This window comes from Hylobates moloch, unplaced genomic scaffold (genome assembly GCF_009828535.3).
Source record: "Hylobates moloch isolate HMO894 unplaced genomic scaffold, HMol_V3 SCAFFOLD_22, whole genome shotgun sequence".
Classification (NCBI taxonomy): Eukaryota; Metazoa; Chordata; class Mammalia; order Primates; family Hylobatidae; genus Hylobates; species Hylobates moloch.
In genome coordinates, this window is record NW_026652297.1 from 2024995 (window position 1) to 2046782 (window position 21788).

Consider the following 21788-nt stretch of genomic DNA (forward strand, 5'->3'; position numbering starts at 1 on the left):
GTCTGGAGATCCCTAGTGGGAGAGTGGACTTAAGACTGTGGAGGAGGGAGGTCGAGATCCATTTACTAGGGGACTGGACACGGAGCTGCCAAAAGGAAGGGAAGATCTTCCATTCAGGTCTTGGGGAGCTGTTCAGCGGTACGAGGCAGTGCTGGAGGGTTGCTATGCCCCCGGGCAGCCACTGGGTGGCAGCCCTCTCCCAGATACTTCGAATCAACTCGTGGGGGCATTTGGGAGTGGGAAATCACCTGGGAGGGTCCCAGAGACCTGAGGAAGCATCAGGCAGAGTCTGATTCCTGAATTCCAAATATCCTCAGGGGGGAGGGGAACACCATCTTGGAGCATCTGTAATTTCCCCACCTCCCGGCGGCTCACAGGCTGACTGACACGTGGAGCCTCTTCAAAGGGCTGCAAATTGCTTCAGTCACCTGGGATGTTACTGAGGGAGCAGCGGGGGTGGAGGGAAGGTGATGAGGTGAGGTGGAGGCAGGCGAGGACTGATTGAGGCCAAGGAGCAGCCTCAGGAGGAGTCTGGGGGAAGACAGAAGGTATGAATCAGGAGAATCAGCTTCCAGACCTGGCCCTGCCATTCATTAGCATAGGCAGGCCCCTTGACCTCTCTGGGCCTCGGTTTCCTCATCTGTAAGGCAGAGATAATATTTATTTCACAGGATTTTTTTGAGGATTACATGAGCTAATGCATGGAAAGTGCTTAGTACATTGGCATGTACCTGGTAAATCCCAATAAGTAAATAACTATTATTAGTACTAGCATTTGGATCTAGTGGTAAAACCACCAGTGCAGCCAAACCAGGGCAGAATCCAAGGCACTGGTTCTTAACCCAGGCTGCACATTCGAATCACCTGGGGAGCTTTTTAAAACTGCAATGCCAGCTGGGCGTGGTGGCTCACTCCTGTAATCCCAGCACTTTGGGAGGCTGAGGAGGGTGGATCACTTGAGGTCAGGAGTTCGAGACCAACCTGGCCAACATGGTGAAACCTAGCTCTACTAAAAATACAAAAAATAGCTGGGCGTGGTGGCGGGCGCCTGTAATCCCAGGTGCTCGAGAGGCTGAGGCAGGAGAATCGTTTGAACCTGGGAGGCGGAGGTTGCAGTGAGCCGAGATTGTGCTATTGCACTCTAGCCGGGGCGACAAGAGCGAAACTCCATTTCAAAAAATAAAAATAATAAGATAAAACTGCAATGCCAGCCAGGTGTGGTGGCTCACGCCTGCAATCCCAGCACTTTGGGAGGCCAAGGTGAGTGGATCACCTGAGGTCAGGAGACCAACCTGGCCAACATGGTGAAACCCTGTCTCCACAGAAAAATACAAAAATTAGCCAGGCATGATGGCAAGCACCTGTAATCCCAGCTACTCAGGAGGCTGAGGCAGGAGAAGCACTTGAATCCGGGAGACAGAGGTTGCAGTGAATCGGAGATCGTGCCACTGCACTCTAGCCTAGGCAACAGAGTGAGACTCTGTCTCAAAAAAAAAAAAAAAACACAAAACAAAAAAAAAAAAAAAACACCAAACAACAACAACAACAACAACAAAAAAAAACTGCAATGCCATGGCTCCACTTTAGACCAGTTAAATCAGAATCTCTGGGGCTGTGGCGCGATCTCGGCTCACATTCTCCTGCTGAGGCCATTCTCCTGCCTCAGCCTCCCAAGTAGCTGGGACTACAGGCACCCGCCACTATGCCTGGCTAATTTTTTTGTATTTTTAGTAGAGACGGGGTTTCACCGTGTTAGCCAGGATGGTCTCAATCTCCTGACCTCGTTCGTGATCCGCCCGTCTCAGCCTCCCAAAATGCTGGGATTACAGGCGTGAGCCACCGCACCCGGCCTTTTTTTTTTTTTTTTAAGATGGAGTCTCACCCTGTCGCCCAGGCTGGAGTGCAATGACACAATCTCCGCTCACTGCAACCTCCGCCTCCCCGGTTCAAGAGGTTCTTCTGCCTCAGCCTCCCGAGTAGCTGGGATTACAGGCGTGCGCCACGACGCCCGGCTAATTTTTTGTATCTTTTGTAGAGCTGGGGGTTTCACTATGTAGGCTTGAACTCCTGACCTCAGGTGATCCACCCACCTTGGCCTCCCAAAGTGCTGGGATTACAGGCATGAGCCACTGTGCCCGGACAATCGCCCAACTTTCTGAGGCCTTTAACATATAGCCAATCTTGAGCAACCTTGCTCTTCAGAACCTATGGGTCTGAATTATGGTTTCATAGTGTCACAGGCCCCAGTCTTAGGAAGTTCTTTCTTATATACAACCTAAATCCCTCATGCTGTTGTTTCTTCTTCGTTTGAGAAGTGATGGGTCCTTGCACACACACATCCCCTCATCCCTACCCTGTACATCGCAGCAAACCTTCACCGAGGGTTTTCCTGGATCAAGCCCCAAGACTGGCCCCGTGGACATGGTGAGGATTGGCGGAGTCCTTGCCCTCAAAATATCCCGGTGTGGAAAGAGAGACAAACACGTTGACTAGTGACTCTAGTGCAAGGGCCAGGAGTGAAATAGAAGGCTGAGCCAGGGCTGCCAGCAGAGAGAGGCAGGGCGGCAGTCACTCTGACAGGGGTTTGTGGGACAAGGATGAGGAAAAGAGGAAGTTGGTGTTGGCAGGGCCTTAGTAAGATAACACTTGAGGGATCCAAAGGCTGTGATTAGTGTCTCATTACTTTTTTCTGCTTCTCTGGCCCACCCACCCCTTGACCAAGTCCTGACAGAGGATACTGGCCCCTTCAGCATCCTCCCAGCTTCTTCTCCATGCTTCGTTTTCTCTGGCCCCTGCAGTCCTTAGACCTCAGTACCATTTATCCCCACCAGGCACTAAGAGGGAAACAGGCCTGAAGATATTCCTCCCTCTGCTGGCAGGAGGCATCTAGCCAGGACCCACTTAGGACTTTGGCCTTATGCTCACCTGGGTTCAAATCTCAGCTCTGTCACACCAGTGCTGTGTGGCCCTGGGCAAGTAACCTAGCCTGAGTCTCACTTTTCTCCAGAAACCATAAAACCCAGCTAATGCCCATGCTGTTGAAACAATGTGTGTCTAGCAAACAGTAGGGGGTGTTCCATCAATAGTGGCAAGCATTATGATCATCCCTGAAAGGCTGATGGGGGCAAATTCCCCATGGACGCTTCCCTTGCAGATGGCCCCATCTGCTCTAGGTGCAGAAGCGCCCTCCAGCCTCTCAGAGATGGGTGAAGAGGGAGGGTAAAGAGGGGAACAAGAACCCCTGGGATTTCCAGGCAGCTCTTCTCCGCTCCCCCGTGCGTGAAATCACACGCGCCCCAATCTGTCTGCATCCACTTCATCTGCCAGCTCAGCAAATGCAGAGACAATTAAGGAGTTAATTAGCATGCATTGGGAAGGGGCTGGGGACCTAAGGCTGATGGGACCCAGCAACACAGCCTCCCCCACCCTCCACACTCAACGTTGCCCCCCCCACCTGCCCACCCATGACCCTCATCTTTTCTACTGCCTTCTCTTTTTATTAGTCCAAACGCTCCTCTTACCCCACTCCCACACTTACCTGCTATCCTCACCCTTTCTCCCCCACCTTATGCTATCCTGTCTCTTTTCTCTCATGCCTCTCTCTAATCTCCTCTCTCCTCCTCCACTCAGCTTTTCTCCCTTTTCCCACTCAAGTCTCTGTCTTCTCCATCCTTCTAGGACTCACCCTTTCCTCCTCCCCACTTCCTCCTTCTAATCTAGCCCCCTCTTCACTCCCCATCTCTTCTCCCTCTCCTATTCATCACCTTTCCCTCTCCAACTTGAATATGGGTCTCAACAGATGTGCCTTGTCCACTGGTTCATGAACATGCGGCTCTGTATCTGCTACAGGAGTCCATGGGTTCCAGGTTGCCTGTCAGGCAGGTGTCTGCCTCTGCAATCCTGAAGGAGTGACCTCTGGTCCTCACCGTTCCCCAGCACCTCTCATTCCTGGCTCTCTCAGTGTCTCAGGCTGCCTTTCTTGTGCCAGTGCATCTCTGGGGGGCTCTCTCCCCATGCTGCTGCCTCTGTCTGGGTCTCAGCAGTTTGTCTGCACATCTAGGACCATGTTGAACCCTTCTTTTTTCTCCCCAATTAGGGGGGTGGGGGACAGCAGATGGCCACCTTCCTTCTATGGCACATTACAATTTGTGTGTCAACATATCATTCGGGGGAGTCAAGACTTCAGAAGGGAGGTATCATTAAAGAGACAATAGGCTGGGCATGGTGGCTCACCCTTGTAATCCAAAGCACTTTGGGAGGCCGAGGCAGGTGGATCACTTGAGGGCAGGAGTTGGCCAACATGGCGACACCCCATCTCTACTAAAAATACAAAAATTAGCCGGGTATGGTGGTGGGCACCTGTAATCCCAGCTACTGAGGAGGCCGAGGCAGGGAGAACTGCTTGAACCCGGGAAGCGGGGTTTGCAGTGAGCCGAGATCGCGCCACTGCACTCTAGCCTGGGAGACAGAGCGAGACTCCGTCTCAAAAAGAGAAAGAGAGAGAGAGAATATACAGAGAGAGAGAGGTGGAGAAATCGGGGCCAAGGCAGAACTTCAAAGGGCAGATGGACACACAATATGGAGTGAGAGGGAGGAGTGGAGACAGATGGAGAGGCGAGAGAAGAGAGAAGTTAGGGAGAGATGGAAAGAGACCTCGAGATAGGGAAGAGGCTGTTAAGGTCCTTCCCTGCTTTCAAATTCTGGGTCTCTGAGAACAAGCAAGAAAGGAGAGAAACAAAAGGTTCACATAGTGCCTGGGGTTATTTCCCCTCGCAGGAAACTTCCCTGGTTATCTCCCTACCCTAGCACTGACCCCCACTTCCCCTCTACACCACCTGCCCTAGTTTCTCTGTTTTGGGAGCTCTGGCTGGCCTGGGAGCAGATCTGTCCTCTCTCCTCCTCTTGCACCCCCTCAAGTCGGGGTGCTCCCCCAGAGCGAGCAGCGGCTGTCTTGACTACCATAGGAGGTGAGGGGGGAGGAATGTGGCTGAGACAGGCCCGGTGAGAGGAATGCGCCCAGGACCAAACACCGCCCGCGTTCGGTAGGTGCATTGTATTGAGGGCGCCCTCAGGCGGGACTGGCTCTCTAGCTCTGGGGTGCTGGGACCTGGCCTGAGTCTGGCAATTGCAGCCTCTCAATAGCGTTTAATGAATTGTATAATAAGGAGCACCCCTGCGGGGTTTCTGGCTGGGTCTGGGCTTCCCAGGGCCTGGGGACACCTTCTTCCCCTGCATCAGTTGGCTTTTCAAGGCGCTGTGTCTCTGAGCTGTCCCCCAGCTAAGTACAGTCCTCCTGTCTCCCCATCCCCCATAGGAAGACCCCTCTGCAGCCTGCTGCTCTTCCCAACGGACCCCCCTCCCACCCTACCCAGGCCCCTCTGGAAGGCGCAATCTCAGCGCCCAGGGCGGCCGCCCAGCCAGAGGAGGCAGTGCCGGTGAATAATTCATGGGGCTGGGAGGCCCTTATCTCCCTGGCCGGCCCCACCCGGGGCCCCGGCGCTGGGCCGCCGTCCCGCGGCTCCCCGCTTTATCTCGACGCCCAGCTTGTAATGCAGCCCGCCATATCACAGGCAGAAGGGGAGATTAATTTTCTGGTTTTGCATGGGCGGGGAGGGGGAGGGGGCGAGGGGAGGTGCTGGGGAGCAGAAGCTGGGATCTTTCCGATTTCAGACGCCAGCGGCTTAATCCTCTCCCAGGCCTGCAGGAAGGGGAGGAAGAGGGTGTTGCAAGCCAAATTTCATCATCAGCGGCAGCCCCAACAGAGGCAGGAGGCGGCGAGGGGCAAACAGACGGGAGAGGCAGCGGCGCTGGCGCAGAAAGGGGAGTTGTTTGGAAACAGGGTAATAGGCGGCCCTCTCAGCCTCGGCTCACATGCGGCTCAGCTTGTTGGGAGCTGGAACTCGAGGCCGTGTGGGGCGTGCACGTGGGCACATGTATGTGCATACACAGGAGCTCCGGGCACATAGGCATACTCTTTGGGAACTGACACCAGACTGGTGTCCGCTGCACCTCACACAGTGCCTGGCACAGAATAGACAAAAAAAAAAAAAAATGTTGACTGACTGAGGGGCTAAATGTCTGAGAGAATGTTGATGAGCTGAGCACACACAGCTCCACATGCTCCTGGAATCTGGCTCTGCCGTCTTCTTGCCATCTGCTCAGTGGACCCTGCATGTACAGACTGCTGGCTTCCTTAGTTTTCTGTACCCTCATGGTCTACACAGGTCAGTGAGGGTGGCCTGGGAAACCTGCAGGTTCCTGCTGTTTCTGCTTAGATGACACAACTACCCAGGGCTAGTAGAATCCACCGTCTGTTAGCTGAGCACCTATTACATGCCAGGCCTTGGGCTGGGCAGCCCTGTGTTTCCCAAGATCAATCAGAAGTGGGTCCTGCCTTCAAGGAGCTTATGGGTCAGCAGGAATGACCAGACACATAGGTGTTTGGCTCTGATGCACGAAAGAATGCGATGCTTGCCAAGAAAGAGGTACTAATAAAGAGTTCAGAGGCAGGAGAGAGTTGGAGATGACCATGAAAGCATATTGGAAGAAGTGGTATTTGAGATGGGTTTTGTTTTTGTTTGTTTGTTTGTTTGTTTTGAGACGGAGTCTCGCTCTGTCGCCCAGGCTGGAGTGCAGTGGCGCAATCTCGGCTCACTGCAAGCTCCGCCTCCCGGGTTCACGCCATTCTCCTGCCTCAGCCTCTCCGAGTAGCTGGGACTACAGGCGCCCGCCACCACGCCCGGCTGATTTTTTTTTTATATTTTTAGTAGAGACGGGGTTTCACCGTGGCCTCGATCTCCTGACCCCGTGATCCGCCCGCGTCGGCCTCCCAAAGTGCTGGGACTACAAGCGTGAGCCACCGCGCCCGGCTGAGATGGGTTTTGAAGGATGATAGGAGTTTGCAATGGCCTTAATGGCATGGGAGGGAGGCAAGGCATTTCAGGTGGAGGGATAGTGTGAAAGAAATGATGATGATGGGGGACCAGGGTGAAGCATATAGGGAGGAATTTAATCTGTCTGGTGGGCTGGAGGTGGCAGGGAATAAATAGTGAGGGCCAAGGCTGAGAAGTAGGAAGAGGTGAGGACATGAGTGTAAAGGAAACTGGATTTGCCCGGGGGTCACCGGAGAGCAATTAAATGGTTTTGAGCAGGAGGTGGCATAATGAAGGTCGTACTGGGATAAGGTAAAGACAGCCAACATTTATTTAGCAAGTATGTGCTGGGCATTGTAGTAAGCGCTTCAGAAGGAGTTATTAAATCCTCACAGCCACCTTCTTAGGCAGTGTCATCCCATTTTATAGATGAGGAAACAGAGTCACAGAGATGCAAGCAACAGAATGCGGATCAATTGAAGACCCAGAAATCAGAGACACGAAGCTTAGGATAAATTCTTTAACACCCCAGGTGCTTGTGGGAATGGAAAAAACTGTTTGTTATTTTTTGTACTTTGATGTCCACTTTATTAATCTCTATTCAAGTAATATTCCCCAAATACTCCCATACTATTTATACAACCAATAAATCAAAACTCACAAATTTAGCAGGCTATGTTTCCTCAAATATTTAAACATTGATTGCAGATGAAATCAAATATCAAACTCTTCATAAATCTGTTTTTCTTTTCTTTCTTTTTTTTTTTTCAGATACAAGATCTTACTCTGTTGCCCTGTCTGGAGTGCAGTGGCACAATCATAGTTCACTGCAGCCTCAAACTTCTGGGCTCAAGCAATCCTCCCTCCTCAGCCTTCCAAGTAGCTAGCATTACAGACATGTGCCACAACTCTTGGCTAATTTTTGTTTTTGTTTTTGTTTTTTTGAGATGGAGTCTAGCTCTGTCACCCAGGCTGGAGTGTAGTGGCGCAATCTCTGCTCACTGCAACCTCCACCTCCCAGGTTCACGCGATTCTCCTGCCTCAGCCTCCTGTGTAGCTGGGATTACAGGCGTGCACCACCACGCCTGGCTAATTTCTGTATTTTTAGTAGAGATGGACCTTTACCATGTTGGTCAGGCCGATCTCGAACTCCTGACCTCGTGATCTGCCCGCCTCGGCCTCCCAAAGTGCTGGGATTACAGGCATGAGCCACTGCACCCTGCCTAATTTTTGTATGTTTTGTAGAGACCAGATCTTGCTGTATTGCCCAAGTTGGTCTTGCTGTATTGCCCAATACAGGTCGGTCAGTACAGGTCAATCGGGCAATACAGGTCTTGCTATATTGCCCGAAATCCTGGCCTCAATCCTCCTGCCTCAGTTTCACTTATAAGCTTTAAACACCTTTAAAAGCAGACAAAACATACAATACAATTATTGCAAAAAAATCCACCCACCCATTATGAATTTAAATTTCTCTGTTTAATATTTCTAATATTACTTTCTTTATTTTTATTCTTTTTTCTTTTCAGAGATAGGATTTTTTGTGACTTAAACTAGGGAGTAGAGGTTTACCTTCTCCAACAGGCTGAGGCTGCAGAAGGAGTTGATTGGAGATGGTTTGGGACTGGGCACACAAATCCTGGCAGGGTGGGGCTTCCAAGGAGATTCTCGGGGAGTTCATTATGCAGCTCTTCACCTATTTCATCAGAAATTGTCCTCTTTATGCTCAGACCAATCATAGGTTCTAGTTCTGTGTGCGTGTGACCCTAATCTTTTCTCCAAATAATTCTAGTTTTGAGTACCTTATCTTTACAGCACAGCCCACCACGTAACCACTGTTCTGAGTGGAGCCTGGTCTGGTTCACTTAAGTCGAAAGCCCTTGGTCAATTGGTTAACTGGAACTACATCCCTTCATTCTCATCAACCGCTAAGACCTACAATATTGTCAGCTAGGGTGCTGAAGCAAGGGTCTAAGACGTGGTATTAAGAGCTCGAATTAGGGCAGTGGCAATGGAAATAAAAAGGAAATGACAGTTTTCAGACACTTCATGAAGGCAAAATTGACTTCTGTTAAATGGGGGATAATAGCTTACCTCACAGAATCAAATGAAAACACATGTGAAGTCCTTTGTACCTTATAAGCACCATTAAGTCCTAGTTGTTTCGGCTTTTGTTATGTTACTATTACAAGCCGTCAAGGAGGAAACCTTCGGGGTTTCATCAAAATTTAAGGGGTAAACAGAGAGGGGATGCAGATAAGGGGCTGAAAGACAAAGGGACCTGAGAAAGATTGGCCAAAGACATGGGAGAAGAACAGGAGAGGAGGAATGTCCCTTAGGCTGAGAGGGTGGGAGGCAAGGGAACAGTTACAGAGGCCCAGGAGGGAGGTGGTGAAGGCCTGAACTAGGTGGGAACCCTCTGGGTGTGTTAGGATGTCTCCTGGGACACACCTGGGCTGTAGGTCTTAGCGGTTGATGAAACAAAGGGATATCTTAGGGGAAATTGCAGATGATGGCTGACTGTACGCACTGATGAGTGTGAGGGAAAGCTGGCAATTGTAAGTTCGTGTACTTGGGGCCTGGCCAGGTGCAGAAAAGGAAGGTTGGGGTGGCCCTAGGTTCCTACAATGCACAGAAAAAAGGTACCCTATTGTGACTGGGCTTGACTCTCCTTTGCAAACAGAAACTACTGTCTTAACCATGTGGCCCTCAGCCTTCTAGTGCAGCTAGCACCTTCTGCTCAACCTCCACCCTTTTCCTGGGAAGCAGAATTATAGAAGTTTCTTTTTTTCTTTTTCTTTCTTTCTTTTTTTTTTTCTTGTGAGATAGAATCTCACACTGACACACAGGCTGGAGTGCAGGGGCACAATCACGGTTCACTGCAGCCTCAATCTGCCAGGCTCAGGTGATCCTTTCACCTCAGCCTCCTGAGTAGCTGGAACTACAAGCACATGCCACCACACCTGGTTAATTGTTGTATTTTTTGTAGAGACGGGCTTTCACCATGTTGTCTAGGCTGGTCTTGAACTCCTGAGCTCAAGTGATCTGCCTGCCTTGGTTTCACAAAGTGTTGGGATTATAGGCGTGGGCCGTCATGCCTGACTATTTCTTTTTCTAGTATAATATTTATCTTAAAATTTTTGGCCAGGTACAGTGGCTCATGCCTGTAATCCCAGCATTTTGGGAGGCTGAGGGAGGAGGATCACTTGAGGTCAGGAGTTTGAGACCAGCCTGACCAACATGGTGAAACCCAATCTCTATTAAAAATACAAAAATTAGCTGGGCCTGGTGGTGTGTGTCTGTAAATTCCTGCTACTCAGGAGGCTGAGGCAGGAGAATCACTTGAACTTGGGAGGTGGAGGTTGCAATGAGTCAAGATCGCAGCACTGCACTCCAGCCTGGGCAACAGAGCAAGACTCCATCTCAAAAACAAAACAAACAAAAAAATTGGTATAAATTGCAAGGTTATCTATGTAAGTATTAACCTTTTTTCCCTTCCTTCCCCTTATTTATGCGTATATTTGAGACAGGGTCTCTCTATGTTGCCCAGGCTGGACTTGAACTCTTGGGCTCAAGGGATCCTCTCACCTCAGCCTCCTGAGTAGCTGGGATTACAGGCATGTGTTTATGGAACTGGCAGGGTCTTTAGAAATGGTCTAATCCAGGCCAGGCGCGGTGGCTCACACCTGTAATCCCAGCACTTTGGGAGGCCGAGGTGGGCGGATCGTGAGGTCATGGCTAACATGATGAAACCCCGTCTCTAGTAAAAATACAAAAAATTAGCCGGGCGTGGTGGCGGGCACCTGTAGTCCCAGCTACTCAGGAGGCTGAGGCAGGAGAATGGCGTCAACCCGGGAGGCGGAGCTTGCAGTGAGCCGAGATCGCACCACTGCACTCCAGCCTGGGTGACAGAGCAAGACTCCGTCTCAGGAAAAAAAAAAAAAAAAAAAAAAAAAAAAAAAAAAAAAAAAAAAAAAAAAAAAAAAAAAAAAAGAATGGCCTAATCCATCTTTCACCTTTGTCATTTAACAGACAAGGATACTGAGGCCAGAGAGCATCACAGGCATGATTAGTGACAAAACTGGGATTAGAATCCTGGTATCTTGACTCCTTGTCTAATATCTTTTCCCCCTGGTTACCCTACTGCAAGAGAACTTCGCCCCCGTATTACCCATTATCACCTGGCTGCCTGAAGAGATTTTTCTATATAATTAGTCCTTACTATGGCTTGCCAGGCCTAAAAGCCCTGGCACTGGGGTCTTATTAAGGGGCTCATGGTGATCATCGCAGGGATAAGCCTTCAGAAAAGATGAGTCCTGGCCGGGTGCGGTGGCTCACGCCTGTAATCCCAGCACTTTGGGAGGCCGAGGCGGGCGGATCACCTGAGGTCAGGAGTTGGAGACCAGCCTGGCCAATGTGGCGAAACCCTGTCTCTAGTAAAAATACAAAAAAATTAGTCAGGCGTGGTGGCGGGTGCTTGTAATCCCAGCTACTCAGGAGGCTGAGGTAGGAAAATTGCTAGAACCCTGGGGGCAGAGGTTGTGGAAAGCCAAGATCGCAACACTGTACTCCAGCCTGGGCAAGAAGAGCGAAACTCCATTAAAAAAAAAAAGGAAAAGAAAAGAAAATATGACTGCTTTCTGTGCTTATCAAAAACAGGGGTGGGCCAGGCCCAATGGCTCATGCCTGTAATCCCAGCACTTTGGGAGACTGAGGCAGGCAGATCGCTTGAGGTCAGGAGTTTGAGACCAGCTTGGCCAACATGGTGAAACCCTGTCTCTACCAAAAATACAAAAATTAGCTGGGCATTGTGGCGGGTGCCTGTAATCCCAGCTACTCGGGAGGCTGAGGCAGGAGAATTGCATGAATCCAGGAGGCACAGGTTGCAGTGAGCCAAGATCACACCGCTGCACTCCAGCCCCAGCCTGGGCAACACAGTGAGACTCTGTCTCAAAAAACAAACAAACAACAACAACAACAACAAAAACCAGGAGTGGTTTTGGGGAATTTCAAGAAATAGGAGATCATCTGAAGTGGGGAGAGATTAGAGGTAGGAGATGGAGGCCGGGGCTGGAGTGGATGGGCTCCCATGGGCTCAGGGAAGCTCTGATCTAAACCCTATGTGAAGGACTGAGAGAGGGAAGATAAAGTGATGGTGGGGTGGGCGGTGTCTACAGCGGTGTGGTAGACCAAGGATATGGGGTTCAGTATAGAATAGGGTAGATGGCTTTATCCAAGTTGAAAGAACCACAGTCCAGCCCCCAAACTGGCAGCACCTCTCCAACCCCCCTGGGCCTCTGACCACTCTTTCCCCATCCCCCTTGGACTGCTGGAGGTAATTGCTCTCCATTTGGCCATTACTTAGCTCATTAATTGCCTAAAGAGGAAGAGCAGCCTGGAGTGAGAGTAGTTGGCAGAGAAAGCAATGGGTAGCGAGGACTCTAGGGGAATGGATGTGGGCCTGGACCTGGAATGGGGCTGGAACATTGTGGGGAAGAGTAGGTCTCATATATCTGGCTCGGGCCAACTGAATGCCCCTGCTCAGATCCAGTGTGAAGGAACCACTTTTCAATTCTAATAGGCCACCAATGCTTTCACTCTCAAATACCCTAGCATCCCTGATCTAATCACCACTCTCCAACTTCTCTACTGTCGTCATCAGCACCATCGCCATTGTGGTAGGCATCCTCTAAGATGGCTGTCAGTGACCCCTGCCTCCTGGCATTCATGCCCTTCATTGCATGGCATTCATGCAATCCTATCCCTTTGGGTGTGGGTTGTATTTAATGACTCACTTCTAGTGAATAGACTTCAGCAGAGGTGATGGGATGTCACTGCACGATTAGGCTACTAAAACCCTGTGGCTTCCGTCTTGGTTACTCTCTCACTTGCACTGAGGAAAGCCAGCTGCCATGTTGTCAGCTACCCCACAGAGAAGCCCACATGGCGAGGAACTGAGGAAGACCCCAGGCCAACACTCATCAAGGTCCAAGAGCCGAAAGCGAACTGAATCCTGCCAACAATCACGTGTGTGAACTTGGAAGAAGGTTGTTTCAAGTCGACACAACAGATGAGGCTGCAGCCCCTGCTGACACCTTGGTAGCAGCTTTGTGAGAGCCCCTGAGCCAGAGGAATCCAGCCCTAAGCCATGCTCCAATTTCTAATCTATGTAAACTGCGAGGTAATAAATGTATGTTGTTTTGAGCTCCTAAATTTTGGGGGTAATTTGTTATGCAGCAATAGGTAACTAATACAGCTGCCATCACCACAGCCATCTTCAAATTCACATCATCAGTATCACCATCACCACTCCCAACACTACCATGCTCTCAAACTCACCACCAAAACTGCCATCATAGCCATCACCACCACTACTTTATACTCAAATATGGATTCTATCATAAGCATCGTGACTACAATCATCACCAGTAGCTGCAAAATTCATCCTAGTATCCAATATGTCCCAGACCTTATGTAAGCCCTAAGGTTATGAAGGGGCAAAAGACATAGTCTGTGCCCTCAGAGAATCAGCTGGGGACTCTAGTTAAGAGATTAGAACACGTTCATAAAAAGTGGCTCATGCCTATGATCCCAGCACTTCGGGAGGCCAAGGCAGGCAGATCACTTAAGGTCGGGAGTTTGAGACCAGCCTGGACAACGTGATGAAACCCTGTCTCTATTAAAAATACAAAAAAATTAGCCAGGCATGGTGGCAGGTGCCTGTAATCCCAGCTACTTGGAAGGCTGAGACAGGAAAATCGCTTGAACCCGGGAGGCAGAGGCTGCAGTGAGCCGAGATCACGCCACTGCACTCCAGCCTGGGCAACAGAGCGAGAGTCCACCTCAAAAAAAAAAAAAAAAAAAGTGAATGGTAAGTCAAGAAAGCCTATGCTTATTGCCACTGTGGGTCAGAGTGGGAGGGAAGGCCTCATGGAGGAGGGGACCTCAAATCCAGGGGATCAAAGAGATCTGGATAGGCAGAGGAGGAAGGGGAAGACATGAGTCAGCCTGATAGTTCATGTGAAAAATGAAGTGAGGAGATCTAGCCAGAGGGAAGGCCAAGCAGGAGAGCAATGAGAGATGAGGTTGGAACCAGAAAAGAAGCATATGAAGGTATAATGCGTTGTAAGTTTGTGCATGACTCTATGCTTTCCAGAGCATTCTCTGTGCCATCCTCTTTAACAGATGAGAAAACTATGGTTTAGAGCAATTTAAAGATCTGTCCAGTTTTTAGCTCAGGCATGGGGAGACAGGCCTGGGGCTGAGGCCTCCAACCCTCTGCTCCAATGGGAGGCAGTGTGGAATGATGGGATCCATCCAACCTGAGTCTCGATTCCTTCCAGCTGGTAACAATGGGCAATTATTCAACGGCCACATCCACTATACCTACCTCTCAGGCTGTAGTATGGGCCAGATATATAAAAAACACTTCCTATATCTGCATGGTGCTTGGCACATGGCAGCCTGGTCATAAAAATTAAATCCATCCCCTAGCCTCCCTCCACCGTCTCCTCTCCATCACCTTGTCCACTCACTGCAGGCTGGGTGGAAGTTGTCTCGTTCTGTATCCAGGTAGGCCTGCCACCCTGCACCACTCCGGGGGCACCATTCACAGGAGGACGTGAGGGTAGGAGGAGTTAGGAATGAGACACTATCGACCAACTGGCTCTCAAACCTGCCCCTCTAGAACGTCTTTCCGGATTGGTCTGAGGAGAGTTGACAGCTACTCCTCTCAGTTCAGGATTGTTTGTCCAAGAAACTGCCTTGTCTCCTTTCCCAGACAGACTGTGCCCTCACCCCACTTCGGGAGGGCAGGGCCCAGGACTGGGATCCTAAGACAAGAAGGGACCCTGTGGAGCCAGGTCCAGGCCCAGCCTTCAGCCAGGGAACACACCAGGAATCCCATTGTCTTGTAACAGGACAATGCTATTGGCACAATTGTTTACAACTTTCATATCTCCGGCTTTGTTGATACTCGCGATCACCTTAGGACACAGGCCTTATATTTGTGTCACTCGTATTTTATAGATGAATAAACCGGAGCTCAGAGAGGTTAAATGACGTTGCCCAAGACCAGTGAAGCAGCGAGTGGCTGAGCCTCCGCTAGGGTCTAGGGATGCCGAATGCCGTTGTTCTCTCCCTCACCCGCACTGCCCCAAGGCTTAGAGAGGCTCAGTGACTTGCACGAAATCCCTGCACTTGGAAGCGGTAGGGGGGTTAGAACCAGGCCTCTTCTCCAGCCCCCAGAGCAGTGTTCTTTCTGCTCCATCACCCTGCACTGGGTAGAAAAACTGCTGCGGGGAAACAAGTTTGGCAGTTGAGAGGGAGAAAGGAGGGGAGGGGAGGAGGCGGGAGCTTGGGCTCTGCTGGTGACTGCGGAGGATGGGGTCGATATAGAGATGGGAGGGTTGGGACACCAGGGTCCCCAGGTGGCAGGGCCTGGGACCAGCCCTCCTCACTCTTTCAGGCCTGGGGCTGCAGGCTGCCAGTGCTCTTCCATCAAGACCCCCGGAGAGTCTGAAATCAAATATTCCTCCTCCCCTGCTCAGGCAGGCTTATTGCCATTGACAGCAAATGTATTGCTCTAATCTTTTCTCATGTTGCCAGGATGGGCTCCATTCTGACCTCCCTCCCAGCCTTGAAGGCTTCACAGAGGCAGGAGGGAGGCACGGAGGAACAGGAGGAAGGAGACGGGAGGGAAGAGCAGGGGTTGGGCTGTAAATGGGGCAGCCGCAACGATTCCAGGTTTCATATGGCCTCGTCTCTAGAAGGCTGGAAGATACTTCGAATTTGGAGGAAGTCAGTTCCTCTGCGTTCCCTGACTGAGGGTTTCCCTGGGAAAGCAGAAGGGAAAAGCTTGGTAAGCAGTAAGGAAGCAGGCCCTGGGGCCCCGGAGAAACAGACCAGGCTGGGTGTGTGTGGGTGTGTGGGGGTGGATGCTGGAGCCAAAATTCCAAGCTTGGGAGACTGTCCTGTTGAGAAGGGAGGTAGGTTGTGTGTGTGCACCCTCTCCAGAGTGGCTGGCCTGCCCGCCTGTTCCGCTGTCCTCTGCCACCCAGGGAAGCCTTGCCAACATGAATGCCGCTCTTTTGCCTGCTCTTTTGCCTGCCTCTCCTTCTGGTCTTCTCTGCTGGGAAGCACTCACTTGGGAAACCTCAGACAGGCATTGTGGGAGAATCAGAGGTGTGGGAGGGTGGGAGGGAGAGTCCTGGGAGGCACTTGGCCTGGGGGACAGGGATGGTGCTCAGAGCCCAGGCAAGGGGTGGAGGGGCAGATAGGGCAGAGGGGTTGTGGGAAAGAATTAGAAACTCAGAGCCAGCTGGGGTCCATGAGAAGGGAAGAGCAGATGAGTGGGGCTTGGCTGGGAAGGGGAAGGGTGGCACCTCTAGAGCAGGAGTGAGGCAGGCAGAGGCCAGTGCTCCGGCCTGAGAAGCTGGGAAGCCAGAGGCCCTGGATTCTACTTCATTTGTTCTGCTAAAATCAGCCCTGAGCATGTGTGTGTGTGTGTGTGTGTGTGTGTGTGTGTATGTGTCTGTCTGTCTGTCTCTCCCAGGGTAGGGTACAGTCCCTGTGCCCCATCATGGTGGGCCTCCCTTTGTCTGAGTGTATCTTCGGGTTGGGCCAGCAAGTTTTCTGGGTCCTGATGGTTTATGAGTGGAGAGGGCCTCAGCCTCTGGCGGTGGGTAGGGGCGGGTGTGAGCTGCCTTGTCCTTTTGAGGCTCTCTGGCCCTTCCCAGGGAGAAAGTCCTGGCTGGAGTGGCTGAGCTGGGTGGAGCTCTGCCCAGGGTTCCTCCCAGTCCTCCCTTCCGGCAGTGAGCTGCTGCCTTCTACTGCTGGGCAAGGCAGGCCCTACATGTCAGCAAAGATCTCAGAGTTGTTACCTTTCTAGACAGACCCCCCCCCTGTCTGGCATGATCTTCAGTCTCTCCTCTGATTGTCCCCAGCTCCACTTTCAGAATGGCTTCCCTGACTCCATAGGTCTGCAACCATTCCCTGCACTCGCGAGGTCCATGGGAAGCCACTCACTTGGGACAGCCATCCCGCCTTCTTAGGAACATTTCCTCCTCTCAGTGCCTTCTTGTCTGAGGATAGCTGAGGTGGAATTTGAGAAATTCTCCAAGGTCCAACCAGACAGGAATGACTACTGGCTACCACAGGACCCCCCGCGCAGGTGTGGGCCCAGTGCTGCGGACCTGGGACAGGTCACCCCACCCTGGGCCCCTTACCTCCCGCAGCTCTGGAGAGACACCTCCCTTACAGAGTTCTGAGGTCTAACAGGTCTCAACTGTGGTCTACAGAGCCTGGGCCAGAACCTTGACCCCACCCCTCTCTCTGTTTAGAGCAGCCCGCTCACCATGGGACTCAGCTTCCACGTTGCACAAGGGCTGCAGCGCCCCCTGGTGGCCCAAAGTCCTTTCTCCCAGGTGGCTGCAGAGGATGGCAGCTGATAAAGCCTTTAGGGGATATCTACACACCAGGGGCTTCCAACCTTTTTATTCTTTTATTTTTTAAATTTAAGCCAGGAGCGGTGACTCACGCCACCCAGTAATCCCAGCACTTTGGGAGGCTGAGGCGGGCGGATCGCTTGAGCTGAGGAGTTCCAGACCAGCCTAGCAAACATGGTGAAACCCATCTCTACTAAAAACACAAAATTCGCCGGGCATAGTAGCACTCGCCTGTAATCCCAGCTACTCAGAGGCTGAGGCAGGAGAATCGCTTGAACCCGGAAGGCAGGGGTTGCAGTGACCCGAGATCCCGCCATTGCACGCCAGCCTGGGCGACAGAGCAAGACTCTGTCTCGATCATAAGAATTAATTTTTTTTTTGCCTTGATGGGCTCTCACTATGCTGCCATGGAACACCTGGCGTCAAGCGATCCTCCTGCCTCAGCCTCTGAAAGCATTGGGATTACAGGCGTGAGCCACCATGCCTGGCCCAACCTTTTAAATTTTTTATTTATTTTTAATTTTTAATTCTTCTAGGTAACTTACAGAACCCAGCATAACCTTTCTATTTCCAAAAAAATTTCCCTGACCATGACCATATGGCAATAGTTGTACTTCTGTTATCTTTTGACGGAGAAAATACATAATGATTGAGTTCTGGATCGCATCGTTAAAGCTCATTTGGATCTCGTCTCCCAGCCATCACACAGTTACACAGTCAGTTACACACAGATGGGCTACTCAGTCTTTATGCAGGCCAGGGGCTGAGTCCCTCATGATCACTCCAAGGTTACTACAGTTTGGGAACCACAGATCTATATTCTTCTTATGTAACAGATGAGGCCTAGAAAGAGGAAGGAACCTGATAAAATTCACACAGCTAGAGAAGTTGCGTCAGAATTGGAATTCAAGATAGATGTTTGTCAAAGGGACCGCAGGAGCTTAAATAGGGAGGAAGGTGCAGACAGGGCTCGGAGGAGGGGGCAGCAGAACAGGACTGTCTCCAACAGGGGCAGGGAACCCCCCCACCTTATTTCCTTACCATTCAAATTCAGGTAAGATATGTCCATAAAAAATGACCTATGGGAAGGAGATGTCAAAAGAACAAATACAGGGATGAGTGGAGAGGAGCAACCAGCTCTGCTTAAAACCCCTTCCCCTACATACCCAGACTGTGCAGGTCATTTTAACCTCTAGGTTAAGAGTCATTTAACCTCGGCTAGCCGCAGTGGCTCACGCCTGTAATCCCAGCACTTTGGGAGGCCGAGGCGGGCGAATCACAAGGTTAGGAGTTTGAGACAACTGGTGAAATGGTGAACATGGCCAACATGGTGAAACCCCATCTCTACTAAAAATACAAAAAATTAGCTGGGCGTAGTGGCAGGCGCCTGTAATCCCAGCTACTCGGGAGGCTGAGGCAGGAGAATCGCTTGAACCCAGGAGGCGGAGGTTGCAGTGAGCTCAGATTGTGCCACTGGACTCCAGCCTGGGTGACAGAGTGAGACTCTGTCTCAAAAAAAAAAAAAAAAAAAAATTACTTGCCTAGAGATTAAATGACTCTTTTTTTTTTTTTTTTTTTTTGAGATGGAGTCTTGCTCTGTTGCCCAGGCTGGAGTGCAGTGGCAGGACCTTGACTCACTGCAAGCTCCGCCTCCCAGGTTCAAGCGATTCTCTTGCCTCAGCCTCCCGAGTAGCTGGGATTACAGGCGTCACCCTCATGCCCAGATAATTTTGTATTTTTAATAGAGATGGAGTTTCACCATGTTGGTCAGGCTGGTCTCAAACTCCGGACCTCAGGTGAGCCACCCATCTAGGCAAGTCACTTAACCTCTCTAGACTTAGCTTCTCAATGGTAAAATGAGAGTGAACCATAATGTCTTTCTTACTCCTCATGACTGTTGTGAAAACCCAATTAGATATGTATGGAAGTTTTGGTAAATAGCAAAGTGATGGCTGGGTGTGGTGGCTTCACGTCTGTAATCCTAGCACTTTGGGAGGCCAAGGCAGGTGAATCACGAGGTCAAGAGTTTGAGACCAGCCTGGCCAACATGGTGAAACCCCGTCTCTAGTAAAAATACAAAAATTAGCTGGTCATGGTGGCACACACCTGTAATCCCGGCTACTTGGTAGGCTGAGGCTGGAGAATCGCTTGAACCTGGGAGGCGGAGGTTGCGGTGAGCTGAGATCGCACTCAGGCCTGGGCAACAGAATGAGACTCTGTCTCAAAAAAAGAAAAGAAAAGAAAAAAAAGGTTATGGATGCCAAGTTCCTTTTCCCAGTCACTTTGCTATTATTTATTTATTATTATTATTTTTTTTGAGACGGAGTCTCGCTCTGTTGCCCAGGCTGGAGTGCAGTGGCACAATCTCAGTTCACTGCAACCTCCACCTCCCGGGCTCAAGGAATTCTCCTGAGTGCAGTGCCGTGATCTCAGCTCACTGCAACCTCTGCTTCCCGGGTTCAAGGGATTCTCCTGCCTCAGCCTCCTGAGTAGCTAGGATTACAGGCATGCGCTACCATGCCTGGCTAATTTTGTATTTTTAGTAGAGACAGGATTTCTCCATGTTGGTCAGGCTGGTCTCGAATCCTTGACCTCAGGTGATCCGCCTGCCTCGGCCTCCCAAAGTGCTGGGATTATAGGTGTGAGCCACTGTGCCCGGCCCCATAACCTCTTACTTAATCTTCAGCTCAACCCTGTGAAGTAGGTTATGTTATTCTCATTTCACACTGGAGGTAACAGAAGCAGAGTGTAACAGAAACGGAGGGAAGTTGAATAGGGAGGAAGAGAGCTGAATTTGACTCCAGGTCAGACTAGGGAGAACTAGCTCCTAGCTTGTCTTTCAGAGTTAACAGTTAGTAGAAGTGGCACTTGTTACAATTTACGTAAATCTCTGGTCTGCTTCTTAGAACCAGCTACTTTCCTCTCACTCTTGGCAGCCCATTCCTCTATAGTTCCAGCCATCTTGAACCCAGAGCAGCAACGTGTGCCCTGAATAAAGTGCAGACAGGCAGTGGCCTTTGCTTGAGGCAGCAGTTAGCTGAGGTGGGCAGAGTACAGGACTGTGGGTGGCAGTAGAATGCCAAACCTATTTGCACATAAGAATCACCTGGGAAGATGATTTTTGGAAAATCTCTGAGTCCTACACCTCATGATTCTCAGCTTTGGACCTGTATTTTCAATGCTGATGACCAGCTGAACTTGGGAAGGGGACGGTGAGGCTACTTTACTGTCTCAGATACAGCCATTTGACATGTTGTTATAGAGCGGTGGTTCCAAATGTGGTCCCCAGATCTGCAACATCAGCATCATCTAGGAATGCATTCGAAATGAAAATTCTTGGGGCCCATGGAAGATGGATGGAATGAGGAACTCCATGATGGGTCCCAGCAATCTGTATGTTACCAAGCTCTCCAGGGGATTTTGATGCACGCTAAGGTTTGAGAAGCACTAGTATAGAACAGGGACTTACTGTGAGTCAGACACATTGTTCAGCAGGGGACAGGCTGGGGTGAATAAGCTACGGTCTCTGTTTTTTGTTTTTTTTTGAGACGGAGTCTTGCTCTGTCACCCAGGCTGAAGTGCAGTGGGGCGATCTTGGCTCACTGCAACCTCCGCCCCCCGAGTTCAAGTGATTCTCCTGCCTCAGCCACCTGAGTGGCTAGGATTACAGGTGTATGCCACCATGCCCAGCTAATTTTTGTGTTTTTAGTAGAGATGGGGTTTTGCCATGTTGGCCAGGCTGGTCTCGAGCTCCTGACCTCAGGTGATCTGCCCACCTTGGCCTCCCAAAGTGCTGAGATAACAGGCATGAGCCACCACGCCCAGCCTATGGTGTCTGTTTTTGTTTTTTAATTAATTAATTTTTTTTTTGAGACGGAGTTTTGCTCTTGTTGCCCAGGCTGGAGTGCAATGGTGCAATCTCAGTTCACCGCAACCTCTGCCTCCTGGGTTCAAGCGATTCTCCTGCCTCAGCCTCCTGAGTAGCTGGGATAACAGGCATGCGCCACCATCTCTGGCTAATTTTGTATTTTTAGTAGAGACGGGGTTTCTCCATGTTGGTCAGGCTGGTCTCAAACTCCTGACCTCAGGTGATCCACCTGCCTCGGCCTCATAAAGTGTTGGGATTATAGGCGTGAGCCATCATGCCCGGCGGTCTCTGTTTTCAAAGAGGTTGGACTCTAGTAGAGATGAGTTCAGCATGTCAATAACTATATCCCCTCCTCCAAGCAGGGCTCCCCAGAGCCTGGACACCCAGGAGAGACACAGGTGTGTTTCTAAAGGGGGACTTGTTTCTATTTGTTCCTATTAGAGTTTTGTTGTTATTGTTGTTTTATGGGTGGTTTGTTTTGTTTTGTATTTTTTGAAACAGAGTCTTGCTTTGTCTATTACAGTTTGACTTAGTTCAACACTTTATTGAGTGTGAAAGGGTGATTCCTAGGCATGGGGCAGGGAAACATTGTTTTTGATTTTT